A 25,679-nucleotide genomic window follows, 5' to 3' on the forward strand; every position below is an offset into this window, starting at 1 on the left:
AAGCATAAGTAGTATGAAAAATCCAATGCTTGTCATCAATTTAATTTTATGAAGGATAAGCATACAACAAATTTTATTCTTATTTCCTTGAAGTGATTAATCTCTTCCTTTTGGAGTTTGTTCTTGATGAATAAATTCTAGTTCCAAGTGTTTTCATCTTTTCTTTTCAGAGTTCAAAATTTTGTCGGCCATCTCGTTGAAACCTCCAACTAAATCACCGCAAGGATTTATCTTGTTCTTTTCAACCTTTTGTTTACCAGAGTTCTTCATGGTGGTTCTTCATGATTTAATTCATTCTTCAAGAGTTCATCAAGATTCTTGTTGCTGGAGCTCTTCTTGCATCTCGAAGTGCAAGTAATTCTCCATATTCTTTTGAAGTGGAGTTTTTCATTTCTTCGTTCTTCTTAGATATTCAAGCATTTGGTTGGGGCATAATTTCACCTCAAGTTTTGAGATGTTTTTCCATAAGTCCTCAACAAGATGATTCTTTTGTTGTTGATTTTCTCAACAACTCCATTCAATTCTTCCTTCTAAGGATGTTATCGAATTCATGGTGGAAGTTGTTGTTCTCTCATTTGTTCTTTTCATTCCATTCTTTCAATTCTTCCGGAGGCATTGCGTTGTTCATCTCGTCAAGTGTCTTCCCATCTTGTGAAGTGCATGTTATGTTCCTTCCATTTTTAGCCGGAGTGCTGCCGAATTTCTTCCGTTCTTATTCCTTTTCTACCTTGATCTAAGCGGACTAGGTTGAGAGTCTATCTTATGCCTTGAGCTTTTGATTCTCGTCATATTCGCCGTTCCTATATTCTACCGAGTGCTCGTGTCTTGTTCACCTTCTCTCTTGCGTTCTTACTTCACCTTTTCCTCTTTTTCTTCCATCTCATTCCTAAGATATTGGGACGAGATCTTGTGTTAGTGGAGGAGAGTTGTAACACCCCGAGACCGTTGCGCCAGATGTCTTCTAGTTATTTGCTGTTGTTGCCATGTCATTTGCTTGTGTGTTGCATCTTGCCATGTCATCATGTGCACTGCATCATCATGTTTTTCAAAACTTGCATCTAGTCACTTTCTCCGTTGTCCGTTTCGGATTCTGACACTCTCACATGCACCCGTTGCACCTCTCAGATCTCGTTTTGTGAGCAGGAGAAAAACGTTCTCGGAATGGGCCGAGAGTTGACGAGTGGTCTTGGTACATCACAGGTAGACCGCCTGCCAAATTTCGTTCCATTTGGAGGTTGTTTGATGCTCCAACGGTTAATCGCGTTAACCGCCAAACCCCCCCTTCTCTTTGCAGCCCAGCACCCCTCCACAACAGCCCTCTAGCCCATCTAAACCCCCTCCATGCTCTCCTTCGTTGGATCACGATCGTGCGGGCGAAAACCGTACCTCATTTGGACTCTCCTAGCTCCCTCTACCTATAAAAAGTCTCCTCCCCCTATATTTTTGGGCTAACCCTAGATCAATTCCCGTCCTTGTGCACCGTCGCCAGATCCTCCGCCGCCACTCCGCCGTCCCCTCGTTGCCCGAGCCCGCCACCGCCTTCCTCCACCCCGCCGGAGTGCCTCGCCTCGCCACCGCCTCCGATCCGGCAAGGGACCGACCGGATCCGCCCCGCCGCCTACCTCCAGCACCATCTCTAGCGACCCTCCCTTCATCGGCGCCTCACCCCGTCGTCCCCGCCGCTGTTGGTCAGGCCGACCCGACCAGTGGCCCGAGCGGCCGACCCTCCAGGCGGGCCCCGCCTCGTGCCTCGCCCGGACCGGTGAACCGGCCGATTCACTTGCGAACCGGCGCGGTCCAAGCCGACCTGCCAGAACCGCCAAGCCGGCCCGATGGGCCCGAAGTGAGGACCCCCGCTTATCCCTCGCGCGTGCACTATTTACTTATCCGTCGCTCACTCATTTTTTCTATAAAATCGGCTAAGTCCTTTTCTGGAATCATATCATGTTGCCATATTGTGATGCTTGTAAATTTGTGCATGTGGCTTCAATTTGCGTGTATGATATGTCAAATTGTTCACCTCTGAGTGCTCTACATGGTGGAGGAGTTCGCATTCATGTTACTGTTCATATTGAAGCCTTAATCTTCGTTGCAAAACTGCTAAGTGATATATACTGCTGAAAACTGCTGCATGTTAACATCATTTAGGTGTCTTATGAGTGTTATAACTTTGTCTCTATTGATCCTATAATGATGATCTTGATATGCACATGTTATGATCTACATGTTGGTTGCTGTTTCATGCTTTTTTGAGTTTATCTACATATCATAATTTTTGTTGCAAAAGTGCATGTTGCTGTTAACTGCTGAGCCATATGCGTATGATGTCTTCATGTTATTTGCTCTTTGTTATGTGTACTTTGATGACATGCCCTTGGTTACTATGTATACTTGTTGTAGCATTTTTGTTTGATGCCTCTAACATGCCATCATATTAACTCTGCTCATGTATATGCTCTTGTGTTATAAAGTTGCATTTTGCATTGATCATCTTGGATTAATCTTGATGCCTATGAACCTGAACCTTAATTGTTTTTGAATTATGTTATCTGTAATTGAAGTGCATGTCAAGTTTGTGCTCATATGGTTTCGGTAGCATGTCGTTTTGATGATTGCAAAGTGACTACTTGCTGTTCTGAACAACTTGTCCTTTAAACTTGTTTGGAGTGTATGTGTTGCACCGTTGCTCCGTTTTCATCATGCTCTATATGAAAATTGCTTAGAATTGCATGTAGTTCCATATTATCTTGTTGCATCCTTGTTTTGAGTGTGTTTTCTTGATGTTTGTATGCATTTTGCATCAATGCCATGTTTAACTTGTTTTGCTCATATCTTCTAGGACGTAGCTCCGAATTAAATGAACTTTATATCTAACTTGTCTAGATTTTTGCGTAGATCATCTTGGTGCATCTTAACTTGCTGTTTAACAACTTGAACATATTGTGTTATTCAGTTCTGGACCAATTTCGAAATTTTCATATGAGGACTTGTCGGAGTTGTTATATGTTGTTTCCGGCCTCATTTAAACATGCTTTGATTTTATGTTCTTGTATGCAACATCTCTTGCCATGAGTAGCATCATGTAGCCTTGTCATGCATCATACTTGGATGTGCATCATGTCGTGTTTATGTGTTGTATGTTTACCATGTTGTTTGCTTCTTTCCGGTTGTGCTTCTTCTCGATAGTTCCTGTTTTGTTGCGATCGTGAGGATTCGTTCGACCACGCTTGGTTCATCTTTGCTCGTCCGTCTTCTTCATGGACTCAATCTTCTTCCTAGCAGGATTTCAGGCAAGATGATCGTTACCCTGGGTGTCACTACTATCATTGCTATGCTAGTTGTCTCGATGTTATCGCTATGTCACGCTCCCTACCACTTGTTTATCAAGCCTCCCAAATTACCATGACAGCCTCTAACCTTTTTCACCCTTCCTAGCAAACTATTGTTTGGCTATGTTACCGCTTTGCTCAGCCCCTCTTATAGCGTTGCTAGTTGTAGGTGCAGTTGCAGGTTGTTCCATGTTGGAACATGGATATCATGGATATTTTGGGATATCACAATATCTCTTATTTAATTAATGCATCTATATACTTGGTAAAGGGTGGAAGGCTCGACCTTATGCCTGGTGTTTTGTTCCACTCTTGTCGCCCTAGTTTTCGTCATACCGGTGTTATGTTCCTTGATTTTGTGTCCCTAACACGATGAGGGTTTATGGGCCCCTCTTGATAGTTCGCTTTGAATAAAACTCTTCCAGCAAGGCCCAACATTGGTTTTCCATTTGCCTAATAACAACTAAAACTTAAATAGGAGATTTTCGCCGGCCCCCTAGTTTTCTTAATCAACCCCTCGGGCTAGTGCTCCTCTGAGTGTTGGTCCGAAACGGGCAGATTGCGGGGCCACCTCGGGGCAACTCGAGAGCTGGTTTTACTCGTAGGGTGACCTATCTGGTGTGCCCTGCAAACGAGATACGTGCGGCTCCTATCAGGATTTGTCGGCACACCGGGAGGTCTTGCTGGTTTTGTATTAACATTGTCGAAATGTCTTGTGCACCGAGATTCCGAGTCTGATCGGATGTCCCACGATGGAGGATTGTCTCCACGGATCATGAGCTTGTAATGGACTAAGTTGGGACACCCCTACAGGTTTGATCTTTCAAAAGCCAAGCCCGCGGTTACGTGGCAGATGGGAGTTGTTAATATTCGGTTGTAGAGAACTTGACACCAGACTCAAATTAAAATACCCAACCGCATGTGTAACCGTGATGGTCTCTTTTCGAGTGGGTCGAGAAGAGAACATGGTGGTGTTATGTTTGAACGTAAGTAGTTCAGGATCACTTCTTGATCATTACTAGTTTGCGACCATTTGTGTAGCTTCTCATCTTATTCTTGTACTTGTAAGTTAGCCGCCATACATTGCTTAGTCGATGATGCTACCTCGCCGCTTATCCATTCCATACCTATTAATCTTTGCTAGTCTTGATATCCATGATAATGGGATTGCTGAGTCCTCATGGCTCACAGATTACTACAATAACAGTTGCAGGTACAGGTAATGCGATAATCATGACATGAGAGTGATGCTTGTTTGTTTTGAGTTCTTCTTCTGCTTCATCGTTCAGGGGATAGGTTCCTGGTCGGTAGCCTAGGCTAGTAGGGTGGATGTCGTTTGAGTTTCTGTTTGTGTTTCATCCGCAGTCGGATGTTGCTCTTGTGTATGATGTTGATGTAATCATGTGGCATTGTATGCCTTTTGTATGTATCCCCAACTATTATGTAATGGTATGATGTAATGATATCCACCTTACAAAAGCGTCTCCAACATGCGCTTCTATCCTTGGTGGAACCTTCGAGTTCCTTTAGCATAAGAAGATACGATTCCATTATCAATAAACTCACATTGATAGGGAAGGTGTTTCTTTGGGTCTTCAGAACAACAAGTAACATTATATAATTCACATAAATTCCAAGCATAGCATTGCATAGTATTAATTTGATGCTGTAAAAGTTTCCCTTTTCAGATAAACGATGTCGCACAAAATAAGCATGCTCATCTAATGAATTTACCTCAACTAAGCTAGTTGGGTTTTGAACATGAGCACAAATGGATAGAAGATGATCCAATTAGAAAGCTTCAGTAGTATGATATATTTTGGGTAGTTCTTCAACCATTGGTTTCGCAGGTACAACTATTTTTTTTTTTTGGTATTTTGCGTTTCCTACCCATAACTATAGATAGAAAAAAGAGCACAAAATAAAAATTACTTAGTGATAAAGTAAACAAGCACACACGAGGATATTCACCCCACGCTATTGCTCCCGGCAACTGCGCCAGAAAAAGGTCTTCATAACCCACAAGTATAGGGGATCGTTTGTAGCCTTCCTCGATAAATAAGAGTGTCAAACCCAACAAGGAGCTAAAGGCAGAACAAATATTCCCTCAAGTTCTATCAACCACCGATACTAATCTACGCACACTTGACGTTTGCTTTACCGGAAACAAGTATGAAACTATTTTGTAGGTGTGATGATAGAACTACTTTGCAAGAATAAAAATAGAAGTACTTTGCAAGATAATAAAAGTTAGGTGTTTAGTAAAAGGGTTTGTGTCAACAAGAAAGTTATCTGTCCCTAGGCAATCGATAACAAGTACCGGTAATCATTCTTGTAATTTTATATGAGGGAGAGGCATGAGCTAACATACTTTCTCTATTTGGATCATATGCACTTATGATTGGACCCCTAGCAAGAATTCGCAACTACTAAAGATCATTAAGGTCGTGAAGCCCAACCATAGCATTCAGTATCAAGTCCTCTTTACTCCCATACGTCATACCCCACTTACTTGGGTTTAAGCTTCTGTCAATCTCGCAACCCACCATAAATGAACCATGAACATACTGCAACACCCTACAGTTAGGGCCCCTCATGTTTGTGCAAGAACGAAGGGCACAGTAGGACAACACCATAAATAAAATATACAATCATACCAACCAAGATCATGATTAACCCACAGGACAAAATAGATCTACTCAAACATCATAGGATAACCAAATATCATTGGGAAATAATATATGGATTTGAGCACCATGTTTAAGTAGAGATTACAGCAGGGAGAAGAGGTGTTACACCGCTGCATAGAGGGGGAGAAAGTTGGTGTTGACAGTAGAAAGATTGTTGATGTAGATTGCCGTCCCGATCATTGCCCCGGCGGTACTGCGGTGCCACCGGAAGTGAGGGGGAGAGAGCACCCCCCCTCCTTCTTCTTCTTCCTTGCCGCCCCCTATATCGGAGGAGAGTTCCCCCTCTGTTCCTTGGTCTCCATGGTGGAGGATGGGCAGGAGCCCCTCCAAGATTGGATCTCCCTCTCTGTTCCCTTCTGTTCCGCTCTCCCCGGATCTGGGCGAACACCGTTTCTTATATTCCCGGAGATCCGTAACTCTGATTGCGCTGATCTTTTAACGCGATTGTTTTCCTAATATAAGATTCCTTGCGCCCTAACTAGAGATCCAACCGACGTACGAGGTGAGCACAACCCACCACCACGCGCCAGGGGCCTGGGGAGCGCCCTGGTGTATCGTGGTTCGTGTGGGCCTCCATTTGCGGTGATTCCAACTCCCAAAAATCACAAATATTCCAAAATAATTCTCCATGGAGTTGCATCACGTTTGGACTTTGTTTGATATGGATTTTCTGCGATACAAAAACATGCAACAAATAGGATTTAGCACTGGGCACTGGATAAGTAAGTTAGTCCAAATAAATCATATAAAAAGTTGCCAAAAGTATGTAAAACTTGTATAATATTGGCATGAAACTATCAAAAATTATAGATACGACGAAGATGTGTCAATTGTCACAAAAGATTTTCATTGGACCCGATGCACTAGGTATAAAACCTAGATCAGATATGAACTCCTTCATCCAGACTCCTTCATTTGCTTCTTCTGAAGCAGCTATGTACTCCGCTTCACACGTAGATCCCGCCACAATGCTCTACTTGGAACTGCACCAACTGACAGCTCCACCATTCAATAAAAATATGTATCCGGATTGCGACTTAGAGTCATCCAGATCAGTGTCAAATCTTGCATCGACGTAACCATTTACAATGAGCTGTTTGTCACCCCCATAAATGAGAAAGATATCCTTAGTCCTTTTCAGGTATTTCAAGATGTTCTTGACCGTTGTCCAGTGCTCCACTCCCTGGATTACTTTGGTACCTCCCTGCTATACTTATAGCAAGGCACACATCGGGTCTGGAACACAGCATTGCATACATGATTGAACCTTTGGATGAAGCATAGGGAATGACTTTCATTTTCTCTATATCTTCTGCAGTGGTCGGGCATTGAGTCTGACTCAACTTCACACCTTGTATCACAGGAAAGAATCCTTTCTTTGAATGATCCATTTTGAACTTCTTCAAAACTTTATCAAGGTATGTGCTTTGTGAAAGTCCAATTAAGCGTCTTGATCTATCTCTATAGATCTTGATGCCCAATATGTAAGCAGCTTCACCGAGGTCTTCCATTGAAAAACTCTTATTAAAGTATCCCTTTATGCTATCCAGAAATTCTATATCATTTCCAATCAACAATATGTCATCTGCATATAATATTAGAAATGCTACAAAGCTCCCACTCACATTCTTGTAAATACATGCTTCTCCAAAAGTGTGTATAAAACCATATGCTTTGATCACATTATCAAAGTGTTTATTCCACCTCCGAGAGGCTTGCACCAGTCCATAAATGGATCGCTAGATCTTGCACACTTTGTTAACACCCTTTGGATTGATAAAACCTTCTGGTTGCATCATATACAACTATCCTTCCAGAAATCCATTCAGGAATGCAGTTTTGACATCCATGTGCCAAATATCATAATCATAAAATGCGGCAATTTCTAACTTGATTCAGACAGACTTAAGCATGGCTACGGGTGAGAAAGTCTCATCGTAGTCAACTCCTTGAGCTTGTCGAAAACCTTTCACAACAAGTCGAGCTTTGTAGACAGTAACATTACCGTCAGCGTTAGTCTTCTTCTTGAAGATCCGTTTATTTTCTATGGCTTGCCGATCATTAGGCAAACCCATCAAAGTCCACACTTTGTTCTCATACATTAATCACATCTCAGATTTCATGGCCTCAAGCGATTTCGCGGAATCTGGGCTCATCATCGCTTCCTCATAGTTCGTAGGTTCATCATGGTCTAGTAACATGACTTCTAGAATAGGATTACTATACCACTCTGGTGCGGATCGTACTCTGGAAGACCTACGACGTTCTGTAATAACTTGATTTGAAGTTTCATGATCATCATCATTAGCTTCCTCTCTAATTGGTGTAGGAATCACTCGAACTGATTTCTGTGATGAACTACTCTCCAATTCAGGAGAAGGTACAATTACCTGATCAAGCTCTACTTTCCTCCCACTCACTTCTTTCGAGAGAAACTCCTTCTCTAGAAAGGATCCATTCTTAGCAATAAATATCTTGCCTTCGGATCTGTGGTAGAAGGTGTACTCAACAATTTCCTTTGGGTATCCTATGAAGACGCACTTCTTTGATTTGGGTTCAAGCTTATCAGGTTGAAGCTTTTTCACATAAGCATCGCAACCTCAAACTTTAAGAAATGACGACTTTGGTTTCTTGCAAAACCACAGTTCATAAGGTGTTGCCTCAACGGATTTTGATGGTTCCTTATTTAAAGTGAATGCAGTCGTCTCTAAAGCATAACCGCAAAACGATGGCGGTAAATTAGTAAGAGCCATCATAGATCACACCATATCCAATAAAGTACGGTTACGATGTTTGGACACACCATTATGCTGTGGTGTTCCAGGTGGCGTAAGTTGTGAAACTATTCCACATTGTTTCAAATGAAGACCAAACTCATAACTCAAATATTCGCCTCCACGATCAGATAATAGAAACTTTATTTTCTTGTTGCAATGATATTCCACTTCACCCTGAAATTCTTTGAACTTTTCAAACATTTCAGACTTATGCTTCATTAACTAGATTTATCCATATCTCCTCAAATCATCTGTGAAAGTAAGAAAATAACGATACCCGCCACGAGCCTCAACACTCATTGGACCGCATACATCAGTATGTATTATTTCCAATGAGTCAATAGCTCGTTCCATTGTTCCGGAGAATGGAGTTTTAGTCATCTTGCCCATGAGGCATGGTTCGCAACCACCAAGTGATTCATAATCAAGTGATTCCAAAAGCCCATCAGTATGGAGTTTCTTCATGCGCTTTACACCAATATGACCTAAATGGCAGTGCGACAAATAAGTTGCACTATCATAATCAACTTGGCATCTTTTGGCTTCAATATTATGAACATGTGTATCTCCACGATCGAGATTCTATAAAAATAGACCACTCAACAAGGGTGCATGACCATAAAAGATATTACGTGTATAAATAGAACAACCATTATTCTCTCATTTAAATGAATAACCGTCTGGCATTAAACAAGATCCATATATAATGTTCATGCTCAACGCTGGCACCAAATAACAATTATTCAGGTATAAAACTAATCCCTAATGTAGATGTAGAGGTAGCGTGCCGACGGTGATCACATCGACCTTGGAACCATTTTTGACGTGCATCGTCACCTCGTCCTTAGCCAATCTTCGTTTATTCCATAGCCCTTGTTTCGAGTTGCAAATATGAGCAACAAAACCAGTATCAAATACCCAAGCGCTACTACGAGCATTAGTAAGGTACACATCAATAACATGTATATCAAATATACCTTTCACTTTGCCATCCTTCTTATCCGCCTAATACTTGGGGCAGTTCCGCTTACAGTGACCAGTCCCTTTGCAGTAGACGCACTCAGTTTCAGTCTTAGGTCCAAACTTGGGTTTCTTCACCTGAGAAGCAACTTTCTTGCCGTTCTTCTTGAAGTTCCCCTTCTTTCCTTTGCCTTTTTTCTTGAAACTAGTGGTCTTGTTGACCATCAACCCTTGATGCTCCTTTTTTATTTCTGTCTCCGCGGCCTTTAGCATCGCGAAGAGCACGGGAATTGTCTTGTTCATCCCTTGCATATTATAGTTCATCACAAAGCCTTTATAGCTTGGTGGTAGTGATTGAAGAACTCTGTCAATGACACTATAATTAGGAAGATTAACTCCCAGCTGAGTCAAGTGGTTATGGTACCTAGAATTTTTAGTATATGTGCACTGACAGAACTATTCTCCTCCATTTTGCAGCTATAGAACCTATTGGAAACTTCATATCTCTCAACTCGGGCATTTGCTTGAAATATTAACTTAAACTCTTGGAACATCTCATATGCTCCATGACGTTCAAAACGTCTTTGAAGTCCTGATTCTAAGCCGTAAAGCATGGCACACTGAACTATCGAGTACTCATCAGCTTTGCTCTGCCAGACGTTCCTAACGTCCGCAGTTGTGTCTGCAGCAGGCCTTGCACATAGCGGTGCTTCCAGGACATAATTCTTCTATGCAGCAATGAGGATAATCATCAAGTTACAGACCTAGTTCGTGTAATTGCTACCATCATCTTTCAACTTAGCTTTCTCTAGGAATGCATTAAAATTCAAAGGAACGGTAGCACGGCCCATTGATCTACAACAACTTGACATGAAAAGTAACTATCAGGACTAATTTCATGATAAATTAAAGTTCAATTAATCATATTACTTAAGAACTCCCACTTAGATAGACATCCCTCTAGTCATCTAAATGATCACGTGATCCAAATCAACTAAACCATGTCCGATCATCACATGAGATGGAGTAGTTTTCAATGGTGAACATCACTATGTTGCTCATATCTACTATATGATTCACGTTCGACCTTTCGGTCTCAGTGTTCCGAGGCCATATCTGCATATGCTAGGCTCGTCAAGTTTAACCCGAGTATTGTGCGTGTGCAAAACTGGCTTGCACCCGTTGTATGTGAGCGTAGAGCTTATCACACCCGATCATCACGTGGTGTCTCGGCACGACGAACTATAGCAACGGTGCATACTCAGGGAGAACACTTATACCTTGAAATTTAGTATGGGATCCTCTTATAATGCTATCGCCGTACTAAGCAAAATAAGACATAAAAGATAAACATCACATGCAATCAAAATATGTGACATGATATGGCCATCATCATCTTGTGATCATGGTCTCCATCACCGAAGCATCGTCATGATCTCCATCGTCACCGTCTTGACACCTTGATCTCCATCATAGCATCATTGTCGTCTCGCCAACTATTGCTACTATGACTATCGCTATCGATTAGTGATAAAGTAAATCAATTCAATGGCGATTGCATGGCATACAATAAAGCGACAACCATATGGCTCCTGCCAGTTGCCGATAACTCTGTTACAAAACATGATCATCTCATACAACAATTTATATCACATAATGTCTTGACCATATCACATCACAACAAGCCCTAAAAAACTAGTTAGATGTCCTCTACTTTGTTGTTGCAAGTTTTAATTGGCTGTTATGGGCTTCTAGCAAGAACCGTTCGTACTACGCATGAAAACCACAATGATTTTTCGTCAAGTGTGTTGTTTTAACCTTCAACAAGGACCGGCCATAGTCAAACTCGATTCAACTAAAATTGGACAGCCACTTATGTGCAAAAGCACGTCGGTAGAACCACTCTCATGAATGCGGTCATGTAATGTCGGTCCGGGCCGCTTCATCCAACAATACCGCCGAATCAAAGTAAGACGTTGGTGGTAAGCAGTATGAATATTATCGCCCACAACTCTTTGTGTTCTACTCATGCATAAAACATCTACGCATAAACCTGGCTTTGATATCACTGTTGGGGAACGTAGTATTTCAAAATAAATCCTACGATCACGCAAGATCTATCTAGGAGATGCATAGCAACGAGACGGGAGCGTGTGTCCATGTACCCTCGTACACCGAAAGCGGAAGAGTTTAGTAACGCGGTTGATGTAGTCGAACGTCTTCGCGATCCAACTGATCCAAGTACTGAACATATGGCACCTCCGTGTTCAGCACACATTCAACTCGATGACATTCCTTGTTCTCTTGATCCAGTTGAGGACGAGAGTGAGTTTGATCAGCACGATGGCGTGGCGACGGTGATGATGATGTTACCAGCACAGGGCTTCGTCTAAGCACTATGGCGATATGATCGAGGTGTGTGATGGTGGAGGGGGGCACCGGACACGGCTAAGGCAAAACTTGGTGTGTTCTAGGGTGCCCCCTGCCCCTGTATATAAAGGAGGGAGGGGGAGGCCGGCCGTCCAAGCTAGGCACGCTGGGAGAAGGGGAATCCTACTAGGACTCCAAGTCCTAGTAGGTTTCCACCTAAAGGAGAAGGGGGGAGGAAGGGAGAGGGGGGCCACGCCCCCAATCCCTTGTCAAATTCGGACTGGAGTTGGGGGCGTGCGCCACCTCCTGGCCGTTGCCTCTCCTTCCCACTAAAGACCACTAAGCCCCATCAACTCCCTGTGGGGGTTCCGGTAACCTCCCGGTACTCCGGAAAATACCCGAACTTCTCTGGAACCATTCTCATGTCTGAATATAGCCTTCCAATATATCAATCTTTATGTCTCGACCATTTCGAGACTCCTCATCACGTTCGTGATCTCATCCGGGACTCCGAACAAACTTTGGTCATCAAAACACATAAACCATAATACAAATCGTCATCGAATGTTAAGCATGCGGACCCTACGGGTTCGAGAACTATGTAGACATGATCGAGACACATCTCCAATCAATAACCAATAGCAGAACCTGGATGCTCATATTGGCTCTACGAAGATCTTTATCGGTCAAACCGCATAACAACATACATTGTTCCCTTTGTCATCAGCATGTTACTTGCCCGAGATTCGATCGTTGGTATCATCATACCTAGTTCAATCTCGTTACTGGCAAGTCTCTTTACTCGTTCCGTAATGCTTCATCCCGCAACTAACTCATTAGTCACATTGCTTGCAAGGCTTATAGTGATGAGCATTACCGAGAGGGCCCAGAGATACCTCTCTGATACACGGAGTGACAAATCCTAATCTTGATCTATGCCAACCCAACAAACACCTTCGGAGACACTTGTAGAGCATCTTTATAATCACCCAGTTACGTTGTGATGTTTGATAGCACACAAGGTGTTCCTCCGATATTCGGGAGTTGCATAATCTCATAGTCTGAGGAACATGTATAAGTCATGAAGAAAGCAGTAGCAATGAAACCGTAATGATCATAATGCTAAGCTAACGGATGGGTCTTGTCCATCACATAATTCTCCTAATGATGTGATCCCGTTTATCAAATGACAACACATGTCTATGGTTAGGAAACATAACCATCTTTGATCAACAAGCTAGTCAAGTAGAGGCATACTAGGGACACTATGTTTTGTCTATGTATTCACACATGTACTAAGTTTCCGGTTAATACAATTCTAGCATGAATAATAAACATTTATCATTATATAAGGAAATATAAATAACAACTTTATTATTGCCTCTAGGGCATATTTCCTTCATTTTGACCATCAATTGTTTTGAAGGAATTAAAAGAGGAATAACTGTTCAGGTTATCAGAGGATCCTATGAGGCAAATAGGAAAAACACTACCAATAAAAAGAAGTCCTTGCAAAAAAACAGCTTCCTGGTAGAAATCAACCTGAATTTGACACGATCAACGTACAACTGTCATTAATGTCTGAAACATATGCATAATTAGGAACTATAGAGAAGAATGTGTTAGTACAATCTTATTTTTTAGAAGAAATGACTAATATATGTTAACAGAGATAACATTACATGTCTAGCCAAATAATTATACTAAATTATGGGACTGACTTGCCTCAACATCATCAGTGTTTAAAAGTATTATGTGTCTGTTTGATTAAACATTTATCTCATGCAAAAGGTCAGATAATGATGTGTTATGGTGCTGACTGATGATCATCCATAAATATGAGGCAAAATTATGTTTGTATGAAGACCTAAATTGATACATTTGGAACAAATTCAGAAACAAAATTTTAGTTTTTGAAGTTCCATCTCTACCCATGAGACAAATTCGATACATTGGGTACCAAATGAACTAACTAAAGTTCATATGAGTGGGAACATTTAAAATAGAGGCTTCAAGAACAAAATGGAATAGTTTACTTTTTTTACATTGCATCAACCGCTTCACATATACTTGTTGCACATGAGAAAATGTGAAGGCCCAGTTCAGAGTAATTGATTCGTTGCAATGTAATGGAACATGAAAACATACAAAGCCAAGTTGGGTATAAAGATTGCTATAGCAGAATAAAACACATGTAGAGGAAACACATTGATTTATTTCAAAAATGATGATGACACCGTCTAACAGGGCAGACTCTAGGAGGAGGAGGAGGACGTATCTTATATACAGTGGATCCTACAGTATAACCAAGAAGAACCTACAGAATAAAGAAAATGTCAAGGTAAAGGACGATAAAGCTCCGACCATACAATCTTCCACCCTGCCCATAAAAGGACCTACAGACACAAACCACAAACATGGAGAAGAACGCAACCACACACTGGAAACGATTTGGAAGACTCCCTACAGGCCTCCCTAACCACCAAAACTAACCCCAAGACTAACAATGACAACACAAGCCCCGCAAAAATCCTAAGCAACCACACAAACCATGCATCGACCAAGCATTCCACCGACACAGACCCTGCCACCTCCTTCCCCCAAAAATCAAACTCCCTTTCCCCAAAATAAATCACACCCGCAATACTCCACAAGCATGTAGCACCACACAATGATGAGGAAGGTGCCCCATTCATAGATTTAGAAATTTTCTTATTTGCTGAAAATAATCAAACCGAACCAATGACCTAAATCATTGGAAAATTTAAACATGCAACATACAACAATCATCCTGGCAAGATTGAAATTTCTACTCAATCCAAAGAGCTAACAAAAGTAAAATTTTAAATTACCTATTTCTCTGAAATGGGTGCCTCAAGCAAGAAAACTCACAAATCATAACTGCCAAAAATTAGACATTAGATAAAGGACTAAAGGATGATGATCTAGAGAAGAAACATGAAAAAATGAACCCACCTAAAACGCCCAAATCACAGAACTCCTACTGACACAGCAGCCTCCAGTGCAGCCCCGGCCCCACCACAAAATCAAAGATCCCTGGCAGAGCGGAAGCACATGCCGCCGCCGCCGGAAGTGACCTTTGGTGGCACGGCCGTGGGAGATATCCGGACATAGATGGTTATCCTTCCATTTCTCCAGTCGGCCATTGTTAGTGTTGCGTACGGGAAGGGAGTTAGAGCAATGGAGTGGATGGCAAACAGGAGATCCTCGAGGTGGGTAGTGACCTATGGAGGAAGGGGCGGGCGGCAAGCAACCTAGGATTGCATCATGAATCTCGGCAGTGCCGGCCGGAGCTTGGTTGGCGGCGTTCAAAAGTAGTAGAAGGAGAGAAGAGAGTTTTTTTCTTTCTTTTTTTTAGGATTAGGGGAGAAGAGAGAGGTCTGGTATGGGCTTGGGTTGGGGTCAATCATAGGGAAGGAAGCGAGCAGCGACGGCCCAACAAAATGAATTACCGACTCCAGGTGGTCCCATTAGCCTCGATCAACCATAGCGCTGGAATTCCTGGGAGTTTAGAATATGTAGCGATTCCAGAGAGAAGAAGGGTTCACCGCAACTCCAACGGGTGGATCTGAAAGGACAACCAAGTTATCATATTTTTTGTCAATTTAGGTTTCTTTTAGAAAATCTATAACTTTATTCATACTCATAACAATTACATATACACTGATTTGTACTTAATATCAAAAAAATACAAAGTAACTCCGATGACTAAGAATTACAATGAAGACTCTTGGAAACACCTTCTTCGCGATATCAATCTCTACTCGAAGAAATACTCCAAAGACTTCGATAAAGAAGCTGCAATTGGATTGGAACAACGATGTTTTCACTCATTCACCCGCACGAACATTACCAATATGGTTTTTGAAAGCGCATTGAGTCGCCCATCCGAAAAGATAGGAAGCCTTAATCAATGAATGTATTTGGGGCGGGGATACTCCCGGGAAGTGCAGGCCATCAGATCACTATATCTTCAACATGGTGTCGATGCAAGACTTCACCTCCACAAAGAATCACACCAATAAAAAAAACTTGACACAACAACATAAACACATCAGATCCGAATAATCGGATCTGCGAGGATAGAGAAACTCTCTAACCACATGGCACCGCCAAAAGGACAAGAGGAAATTATTCTCGCAAAACTATGATGATCACTAGACGTTGACGAAGAACATATAGGTCTTGAAGATTCGAGGCCTCCCCCCACCTGTGTCCTCCTCTTATCCATCTTATCCTAACCATGACATTCAATGGGCCGAATGATTTGATCTTCCATGTTCAATTTTTTATCAAATTGTCATTTCCAACATTCTATGCATTTACAACCAAAACAACAAATCAATGAAACATTGCACATTATTAAACAAATAAGTCATGTAATTTACAATGAAATAATTAAAAAGAGCAGATACAACTATTGGTTCCTATGTGAGTCCACATATGCTCAACCAAATAATTCTGAAGTTGAATGTGAATTGCCTGATCTCGCATTCCATGATGAAATTTGATGAACTATGCAAACATTGTCGCTCCTCTCTCAAGCTCAACCAAATCACCCTAGTTATCCCACCCTTGGTCGTAGATGGTGTCATCACGCTCATAATCTAAAATCATGTTGTGCATGATCACACAAGCATTCATCACCTCCCACATAGTGCCAGTGCTCCATGTTCTAGCAGGGTGCCGAATAATACCCCTGCAAACTTGGACCATACCAAAAGTATGCTCCACATTCTTCCTAGCACTCGCTTGTCCTTTGGCAAACCTATCCATCGTCCCTCCTTGGGGATGATAGATTTTCTTCCCAAATATAGACCACAGAGGATAGATATTATCAGATAAGTAATACCCCTTGTTGTATTGGTGGCCATTGATCTCATGATTGACCTATGGGGAATTGCCTACCGAAAGTCTCGAGAACACTGGAGAGTGAAGCACGTTGACATCATTGTGAGAACTTGCCATGATGCCACACTTCATATAGGACCATGCAACCATCAACATGCCCCTTATATTTTCCCTGCCAAGCAAACAGACAGTTCTTTCACTCCCAGTGCATACAATCTATGCTTCCAAGCATCCCTGAAAAGCCTCTCGATTCATTGATCGATAATAACCAGGCTCAACATTTGGTTCTCTCAAGTACTTCAGGCCAAACACTCTAATCACATATTTGTAGAATATGTACAATGACTCAAGGCATGTGGACTCACTCATGTGTACGTACTCATCAACTAGATCTTTGAAAATTCTGTATCCAAGCATTCGAACAACTGTAGTACATTCTTATAGGAGGAGAAGCCAACCTTTTCAAGGGCATCATACTTGCATCTGCAGTAATCATCATAACCCACCACTCCATACCGAATACACTTGAACAATGGTCTCACCACCTGGAAGCGTCGCTGAAAAAGCTTGGAATAGTGGGTTTGTGCAATGGAAATTATCATCTAAGAGTAGGACATGACCATTCTCTCTATTATGATTCAACCCAGGTGCATGGCCTAGTATCGATCCCCTAAACAATGGCCTCTACCTAAAAATGTGCTCACTGACGAGAAGTGTAGCAACCACAACATCACTCTCATCACCAAACCATTATTCGTACGATGAACATATGATGTTACTGTAAGAAAAGCTCATCCGAGCTATCTGCCATGATCCTTCAGAGTGATAAATTCATACCTCACTAGATAGCGGCATGCCTGAATGAGTCTTGGTCAAGAAAATAGTTGAGCGCCATGTGGGTGACGACGACAGGTGAAGGGCCCCACCCTTGGCCCGTTTAGGCAGCAGGGTTGTCGAACGCCCATCACCCGGTGGTGACCGTGGAGGTGAGGTGGTGTGCCGAGGGTGATGGCGACCCTGCGTAAGGTGCGGGCCATGAGCAATGACTCAAGAAGAAAACACAACACCGGAGGTGGGAGCGCCGGTGGATGCAGCGGTGATGGATGCAGTGGTGGCAGCTAGGTGTGGGCACTGCGGATGGTGAAGAGGCCAGAAACTAGGTAGCAGAGGCGAGGGAGAAGACGCTGGTGAGGTCGAGTTCGGTTGGGGCAGAATGGCCTGTGTGGCGCTGACAAAGGAGTCAGGGGAGGACGCCGCGGGTGTCCGTGATAACCCACATGTGTAGGCGATCAATTGTAGTTTTTTTGATAAATAAGAATGTCGAACCAAACGAGGAGCTAAATGTAGAATTTATATTCTCTTCAAGTTCTATCGACCACCAATACAACTCTATGCACACTTAATGTTCGCTTTACCTAGAACAAGAATAAAACTACTTGTAGGTGTAATAGGATTGGTTTGCAAGAATAAAACTAGAAGTACTTAGCTAGAATAAAACTAGGGATAATTTGCAAGATGATAAAAGTTAATTGTTTCGTAGAAAGCTTTTTTTAAGTAGAAAGCTTTTTGTAACACAAAAGAAGGGATTTTCCATAGTCAATTGATAACTAGACTAGTAATCATTATTGTAATTTTATATGAGGGAGAGGCATGAGCTAACATATTTCTTTACTTGGATTATATGCACTTATGGTTGGAACTCTAGCAAGTATCCGCAACTACTAATGATAATTAAGGTAAAATCCAACCATAACATTAAGTGTCAAGTCCTCTTTACTCTCATACGCAAAAATCGCCTTACATGGGTTTGTGTTTCCGTGACTCACGCAACCCACTATAACCGAATTTTGAACATATTGCAACACATTACAGTGGTATTCCCCCACATGTGCGCGGCACAGAAGGCACCATAGTACATCACCAAAAAAATACAACTCAAATCAATCATGATCATCAACCAACCCATAGGACAAAATGATTTTACTCAAACATCATAGGATTGCCACACATCATTGGATAATAATATATAGCATTAAGAACCATCTTTAAGTAGAGATTACGGCGGGGATAAGATGTGTTACACTGCTGCATAGAGGGGGAGAAAGTTGGTGATGACGCGGCGAAGTTGTTGGTGTAGATCACTGTCATGATGATTGCCCCGGCGATGTTCCGGTGCAACCGGGAGAGAGAGGGAGAGAGCCCCCTGATTTCTACTATGCAACTTTATTCTCGTAGATTTTGTTGGGCCTCTAAGTCCAGAGATTTGTAGGACAGTAGCAAATTTCCATCAAGTGGATGACATAAGGTTTATCAATCTATGGGGGGCGTAGGATGAAGACGGTCTCTCTCAAACAACCCTACAATAATACAAGAAATCTCTTGTGTCCCCAACACACCCAATACAATGGTAAATTGTATGGGTGCACTAGTTCATCGAAGAGATGGTGTTCCAAGTGTAGTATCGATAGTAGATATAGGTTTTTGTAATAAAAACAACAAGGTAGCAAGCGACAAAAGTGAGCACAAACGGTATTGCAATGCTTAGAAACAAGGCCTAGGGTTCTTACTTTCACTAGTGTATTATCTCAAAAGTGCTAACAGAATTGAATCATATAACAATCCCTCACATGTGAAAAAGAGTCACTCTAAAGTTCTTATCAATAGCGGAGAACATAAGATGAATTTGTTTTTAGGGTACAAAACCACCTCAAAGTTATCCTATCCGATCAATCTATTGAGCTATTCCTATAGGTGTCATAAACAACCCTAGAGTTCATACTAGAATAACACCATATGATACACAACAATCAATTCTAATGTCACTTAGATACTCCAATGTCACCAAAAGTATCCGTGAGTCAATTATACGATATGCATCAAACAAATTCATATTCATAATATTCAATCCAACACAAAGAACTTTAAAGAGTGCCCTAGAGTTTCTATAGGAGAAAGTAGGATGAAAACATGCATCAACCCCTAGCATATATTACCCTAATGTCATCATGATAATCAGCAAGTTGATTGCCAGAACATATATCAAGTGAATCAATAGAACACTCATTGTCACCACGGGTAGCCACATGCAAGACATACATCAAGGTTCTTGAATCCATAAAAGTATTCAATTCGATAATAGTGAAACCTCAAAGGTAAAACTCGATTCATCACAACAAGATAGAGAGCGAGAAATACCATATGATCCAACTATATTAACAAAGCTCGCGGTACATCAAGATCGTGCCAAATCAAGAACACAAGAGAGAGATCAAACACATAGCTATTGGTACATACCCTCAGCCCCGAGGGTGAACTACCCCCTCCTTGTCATGGAGACCACTAGGATGATGAAGATGGCCTTCAGTGATGATTTCCCCCTCTGACAGGGTGCCAAAGAAGGCCTCTAGATGAGATTACTTCGGTACGGAGGTTTGCGGTGGCGGAGCAGAAGTTCTAGGTCAAGTTCTAGGGTTTTCTGGATTTATAGAAATATTTGGCATCGGTTTCACGCAAGGGGGCCCATGAGTGAGCGACAAGCCTGCCCCGCACGCCCTGGGAGGGGGTGGTCGCACCTCCCAGGATTGTTGCTTCCTCGTGAGGCTTTCTCTCCTTCCTCGAAGCTTCGGGGGTATCTTTTGGTGCACAAAAAATCACCATAAATTTTCAGCCCATTCTAAGAACTTTTACTTCAGCATAAAAAACAACAGCACAGTAGTTTTGCTGAAAACAACGTCAGTCCGGGTTAGTTCCATTCATATCATACCAAAACCATATAAAATTGTTGCAAACATGGCATGAATACTTCATAAATTATAGATACGTTGGAGACGTATTAGCATCCCCAAGCTAAATTCCTTCTCGTCCTTGAGTAGGTAAATGATAAAATAATAATTTATGAACTGTGAATGCTAGCATAGTGCATAAGTTTGATCAATGATAATTTCAATAACTTTTCCTAGCATTATAACATTAACTAATTCTCATAAAACTCATCATGATAAAGTAGCAATTAATTCACATGTTATGGTTCAAACAATGCATTCTCTTGAAAGTTCAACCTATGTTCTTAGTCACCATACAATTGCAATTCAACTTATTTTCAACAATGTTTAAGTAAGAGCTCCATATACTCAATTATCATATAGTCTTCTATGATTGCTAGTACTCAAAGCATATTTTTAGAAAAAATAGCATCCATCGAACATAGAGAAAGATAGGATCTTAATATTTCACGTCTCAACTCATTTATCATAAAGATATATAATTGTCAACAATAATAATTCATGATCAAATATATTTGCATGGCCATGTGCCTAGATCTTTCCCTACCACATGATGCTTGCCAACCAAATAGTAGGTTCGAATAAGAAATTGACTCAACAAAAATAAAAATAAAAGAAAAAGAAAAAGATAAGCCCTTCGTAGAGGGAATCATGGATTTGCAAAGGTGCTAGAGCTCATTGCTTGAAATGGAGATGAATACATTTTCAGAGGCATGCCTTTCCTGTCAATGTAACGACCGAGAGTTCTCAATACCTTCCATGCTAAATAGATTTGTCGGCGTTCTAGATATGGGGGTATGTAGACTTGCCTGCCAGCGGCCCACCTCGCGAGGCCCAGATTCCATCAACAGCCTGGTACGGCCCAGCTTCGACATCAGCAGCTCAGGACCCTCGCGAGGGGCCAAGCCTCGCGAGGTGGACGACACCAAGACCCCCGAGGGGACCGGCCTCCTCAGGCTGGCTCCCGAGGGGCGGAGAGTTCTATGCAAGGTGCACCTCACGAGGCTCAGCTGACGTGAGCCGTGACGACCAAGGCCAGGCGGGCGCCAGCGGGCGCAGTGCGCCAGTTTCCTCTTTGGTGCAAGGGAGGCAAGCCACAGGCCTGGAGTCCCGAGGAATCAGCCAAAGGTTTCCATTCTTGTGCAACAAGACCAAGACCGCCAGGGTGGCAGGACGAAGGTCATCACCGAGCCCGCCGCAGCGTCACGACCAGAGGCTTTTCGTAGGCGAAGACTACTTTTGTCAGGATAAGCTGTACTACTTGTCCCCTTTCAAATCCGACGGTTGTGGGATCCCTTCCTACCGACATTTGGGAAGAGGACCAAGGCCGCCATAAATAGGACTTAGCCACCACCATAGAAGGGGGGATCAGATCGAGTCCAGACCGAACCAGCTCTCTCGAGCTCAACAACACCTCACCTCCTAAGGCTAGTTCATCCACTATACTAGCTCATCCTCAGCCCTTTGAGGCAATCCACCAAAACGCTGGAGTAAGGTATTACACCGCAAGGTGGGCTGAACCAGGATAAACTGTTGTGTCTCTTTGTATCTTCGAGCTCATCGCGCTAGGCTTAGGAGGATTGCGAGTAGGCAGGCTAGGCTGGTTGAGATTTCTGCACACACCCCAAAGTTCAAACCTTTCAAGGGTTTGCGGAACCCATAATCCGACATTTGGCGCGCCATGTAGGGGTGCATCGGATCTTCTCTTCCGTCGATCGATCCACCGTCACTCCAATAACTCCATGGTTGATGCACGCCGAGCTCGCACCGAGTGTCGGGCCGCAGTCGCCGCTCACGTCGCTCAGACGGCTCCGGCGGGCGATGGTTGCGCTCGTTGTGCTCCGTCTCCGGTGGCCAACGCCGCCACGGGCCCTGCCGGCCACGAGCAGCAAGCTTCTTTGCTGCACTCTTCGGTGTGCCGCAACGGGCGCACCGCTACTCCATCACTGAGTCCCGTGGCTTCATCCTCCCACGCAAGATACGGCCCGGGGAACGCACAAGCCGCTCTGCCCATGGCGCAGGGGCTCCTTCGCTACCGCCTGGTCGATGACTTCTACAAGGAGTGGCTCGAGCGGATCGCTGATCTCGTCAACACGGCCGGGGGCTCCGTCACGTCGGCCCACTCCCTGCCTCAGCAGTCGCCCGCCGCGGGCAACGTGGCTCACGGGGCTCCTCCGCCACCATCGGCCTAGGGCGTCGTCATTGACACAAGGCGCGTGGCGCCACAGTGCGACCCACCACGCCAGGCGCCTGCGCGGGAAGAAGTGAGCTGCCAGATGGTGCAGCGGCCTCAAGGAGAAGCATGCGTACTTCTGATGACCCACAAGTGTAGGGGATCTATCATAGTCCTTTCGATAAGTAAGAGTGTCGAACCCAACGAGGAGCAGAAGGAAATGACACGTGGTTTTCAGTAAGGTATTCTCTGCAAGCACTGAAATTGTAGGTAACAGATAGTTTTGTGATAAGATAATTTGTAACGGGTAACAAGCAATGAAAGTAAATAAGATGCAGCAAGGTGGCCCAATCCTTTATGTAGCAAAGGAAAAGCCTGGACAAGTTCTTATATGAGAAAAGCGCTCCCAAGGACACATGGGAATTATCGTCAAGCTAGTTTTCATCACGCTCATATGATTCGCGTTTGTCAATTTGATATTTTGATATGTGGGTGGACAGGTGCTTGGCTACTTCCCTTTCTTGGACAAGCATCCCACTTATGATTAACCCCGTTTGCAAGCATCCGCAACTACAAAACGAGTATTAAGGTAAAACTAACCATAGCATGAAACATATGGATCCAAATCAGCCCCTTACGAAGCAACGCATAAACTAGGGTTTAAGCTTCTGTCACTCTACCAACCCATTATCTACTTATTACTTCCCAATTCCTTCCTCTAGGCCCAAACAATGGTGAAGTGTCATGTAGTCGACGTTCACATAACACCACTAGAGGATAGACAACATACATCTTATCAAAATATCAAATGAATACCAAATTCACATGACTACTTATAGCAAGACTTCTCCCATGTCCTCAGGAACAAACGTACTACTCATAAATCATATTCATGTTCATAATCAGAGGGGTATTGGTATGCATTAAGGATCTGAACGTATGATCTTCCACCAAATAAACCAACTAGCATCAACTACAAGGAGTAATCAACACTACTAGCAACCCACAGGTACCAATCTGAGGTTTTGGTACAAAGATTGGATACAAGAGATGAACTAGGCTTTGAGAGGAGATGTTGCTAGTGGAGATGTTGATGGAGGTTGACCCCCTCCCGATGAGAGGATTGTTGGTGATGACGATGGTGATGTTTTCCCCCTCCCGGAGGGAAGTTTCTCCGGCAGAACTGCTCCGCCAGAGCCCTAGATTGGTTCCGCCAAGGTTCCGCCTCATGGTGGCGGAGTTTCATCCCGTAAGCTTGCTTATGATTTTTTCAGGGTAAAAGACTTCATATAGCATAAGATGGGCACCCGAGGCCTGTCAGGGGGCCCACGAGGCAGGGGGCGTGCCCTAGGGGGGTGGGCGCGCCCCCCACCCTCATGAAAAGGGTGTAGGCCCCCTGACGCTGATTCCTTCGCCAGTATTTTTATTAATTCCAAAAATGACTTTCATGGAATTTCAGGACTTTTGGAGTTGTGCAGAATAGGTCTCTAATATTTGCTCCTTTTCCAGCCCAGAATCCCGGCTGCCGACATTCTCCCTCTTCATGTAAACCTTGTAAAATAAGAGAGAATAGCCATAAGTATTGTGACATAACATGTAATAACAGCCCATAATGCAATAAATATCGGTTTAAAAGCATGATGCAAAATGGACGTATCAACTCCCCCAATCTTAGACCTCGCTTGTCCTCAAGCAGAAGCCGATATCGAAAAATATGTCCACATGTTTAGAGATAGAGGTGTCGATAAAAATAAAATACGGACATGAGGGCAACATGATCATTCTTATAAAAGCAACAAATATATAATTTATCATATGATTTCTTATGCTTAAGCAACAATCTATTCACAATGTCAAGTATGGTTCAGAAACTTCATTGAGAACTTACAAACTATAATCTCAGTCATTGAAGCAATTGCAATTTATCATAACAGAGGAAAGAGTCAACATAAGAGCTTTCAGCAAGTCCACATACTCAACTATCATTTAGTCTTTCACAATTGCTGACACTTACGCAATACTTATGGTTATGGAGTTTTAATAGGACACAGAGAAAGATACAGACTTATAGTGTTGCCTCCCAATGTTTTACCTCAAGGGTAATGTCAACAAAAATAGTTCATGCTAACTTACATCCAATTGGATATATATATATATATATATATATATATATATATATATATATATATCAGGATCTTTCCAACACGAGATGCTTGCCAAAGGATAAAATAAAAAGAAAGGTGAAGATCACCTTGACTCTTGCATAAAGTAAAAGATGGGCCCTTCGAAGAGGGAAGCTGAGGTTATCATGTGCTTTTATGGTAGGATGCACGAAATCTTAATGCAAAAGAATGTCACTTTATATTGCCACTTGTGATATGAACCTTTATTATGCAGTCTGTCGCTTTTATTACTTCCATATCACAAGATCGTATAAAGCTTATTTTCTCCACACTAATAAGTCATACATATTTAGAGAGCAATTTTTACTGCATGCAACATGACAACTTACTTGAAGGATCTTACCCAATCCATAGGTAGATATGGTGGACTCTCATGGCAAAACTGGTTTAAGGGTGTTTCGGAAGCACAAGTAATTTTTACTTGGTGCAAGGAATTTGGCTAGCATGAGGGGGAAAGGCAAGCTCAACATGTTGGACGATCCATGACAATATACTTTAACTAAGATGTGAGAAAGCATAACCCATTATGTTGTCTTCCTTGTC

Source organism: Triticum dicoccoides, chromosome 6B (assembly GCF_002162155.2).
Source record: "Triticum dicoccoides isolate Atlit2015 ecotype Zavitan chromosome 6B, WEW_v2.0, whole genome shotgun sequence".
Classification (NCBI taxonomy): Eukaryota; Viridiplantae; Streptophyta; class Magnoliopsida; order Poales; family Poaceae; genus Triticum; species Triticum dicoccoides.